Raw genomic sequence first — 2,484 nt, 5'->3', positions numbered from 1 at the left:
TGGGTGCATTGCATAGGCCAAAGGTCATAACTGTTGGTTCATACAGTCCCTTGTGAGTGATAAATGCGGCTTTCTCTTCGTCTCCTTCGCGAATGTGAACATTGTTGTAGCCCCACCTTAGGTCGAGTGAGGTGAAGATCGATGCGTGCGAAAGCCTATCCACAAGGTCTGAGATCTGGGGGATCGGAAACTTATCCTTCTTTGTGACCGCGTTCAGTGCGCGATAGTCCTGGACCAAACGTAAACTCCCATCTTTCTTACGGACAAAGAAGACGGGGGTGGCTGTAGGACTCTTGGACGTGCAGATGCAGTCTTTGTCTTCTTGCTCCATGATCCAAGCTTCAAGCGAGTTCCGCTCATCGAGGTTGAGCGGGTACAATTTGGCCGGCTTGGGGAGTGAGGCTCCAGGGACTAGTTCGATTGCATGATCGTAGGGCTTCCGTGTTGGCTTTCTTTCCGAGGCTTTCTTGGAAAAGACATCGCCATACTGCCGGTATTGTTCTGGTACATGGTTTGACCAGTATCCGCGGTCTTGTTCGCCTTTTGCTGCAGGATTGGTATCCTTTTTCTCTTCTAACCTGGCTCGCATCTGACGAGCACTTGGATCATCGGAGAAGTTCACCCAATGAATAAACTGATCAGTGCTCTCCCAGGATTCGGGGCCGAGGTCACCGTACTGATCTTGTGCAACATCTTCCACTCGGGGAAGTTGTAAACTCCGTAATTCTTCGTCCTGCACTGTGTGCCGAGTGCATGTTGAGGGGCAGCATGTAAACTCAATGTTCCCCGCATTCCAATCGAGCTCAGGGTTATGTTCACGTAGGAACGCCATGCCGATGATGATGTCTTGCCACCTGATGTCTGTGACAAGGAAAGACTGCCAAGCAAGGTGGTCTCCGATATGGAGTAGGCAACAGACATAGTTAGTGATCAACCCTTTCTTATTCTCAGTGGCATCTGCATTGAAGACGCGTACATCACGAGAGAGACGCCGTAGGGTGAGTCCGCGTTCTTGAACAAACCGGTGGTGGATAAAACAAGAGTAGGCTTCTGAATCGAGGAGGGCTTCTGACTGAACTTCATGCGTACCTTGAGTGAGGAAAACTTTGAGATCGAACGAATTTCGCTGATGCGAGATAAATCACATTTGAACGCGGAACAAAAGAGTCCTCTAGGTCTACGCTATGATTACAGAGTCGGATACTTTGGTCAGTCTTCAAAGTACCTGTTCCAGAAAATCCTCCTCAGATTCCTTGACCTCGACGACGTGTGCGGTGGTCTCGGTTTCCGGTGCCTTGCCTTTTTCTTTGGCGGTTATAAACTCCTCGAGGGCCCTGCGAATCTACTCCCATTTGTCTTCATCGGCCGTGTCCATCGTGCGTACCTTGGTCGGAGCGGCCGGTTGCTTCTTCATGTCCGGGAGTTTGTAGTAACCCGTATACTGAGGGTTGCGACACTTCTGGCCTGTCGTAAACTTGTGCTTGCCGCAGCGGAAACAGAGCTTCTTGTCGAGCCATTCGAGTTGTTCCTTGGAGAGCTTTTCCGGCTTGCACATTACGTCGACATCCATAGCGTTGGGGTCCCGTGAGGGGCGACTAGTCGTGTGCTGCTGCGAAGACGACTTGGCCTGGTTTCCACGACTTTTTATTTCCAGCTCAAGCACCCAGTCCAGGTAGTGTTCCCGTTTTGTCGGGATCACCATCGGGTTAACTTGCCGCATTGCCGTCATAACCACAAGGATCTGCAAGTTCTTGCCGACCTGGTTGTCGATGCGCTGGATGAGTTCTACATCAGTGTAACCAGACTTTGATGCGTAGCGGCGGAAGTTCTCGGCAAACTGAATGACCGTGGAGTGAGGTTTTGAGCACCACTCATCCAGTGATGTTTGTGCCGTCTTCTCCAGAGCCAGTTGACAGTAGCCTGCCTTAAGTCGGTTGACGAAGTTGGTCCAGGATCCAAGGCTTCCGCCGTTCGATGCTGTCTCGACGTAGTCCTCGACGTAGTCCTGCGCACCGCCTTCTAAGTACATGAGGGCCAGGGTAATCTTGTCATTGTCCGTGGTGATGTTCTGGACACGGAACCAAAGGCCCATCTTCTGTAACCATTGTTCGAGAGTGATGTCCGAGCCTTTGTTTCCCTTGTACTTGGGTGGTTCTGATGCCTTGATACGCAAGGCCTGTGATACGACAGGGACCGGGGTGGTACTGATACCAAGCGTGGTGCGGGTCGACAGGCCTTGCTCCAACTGTGTAAACTTGGCTGCGAGTTCCTTGTACCATTTGACAAGCTCCGTGTTGTTCCGGTTGAGAACCTCCAGGTCCGCATTGACAGTGACCAGTTCCGCCTTCAGCTGTTTGTTCTCTTCCACAGCTTTGAGAGCGAGGTTCCCAGCAGTGTCAGCCTTGGTGTGAAGGCCTGTCATAGACGTGTCCAACTCTTTGAAGGTGGCGTGGGTGGTGTCGCACTCATTGAGGAAATTGTTCC

This window comes from Dichomitus squalens (genome assembly GCF_000275845.1).
Source record: "Dichomitus squalens LYAD-421 SS1 unplaced genomic scaffold DICSQscaffold_137, whole genome shotgun sequence".
NCBI lineage: Eukaryota > Fungi > Basidiomycota > Agaricomycetes > Polyporales > Polyporaceae > Dichomitus > Dichomitus squalens.
This window is presented reverse-complemented; position numbering follows the sequence as displayed.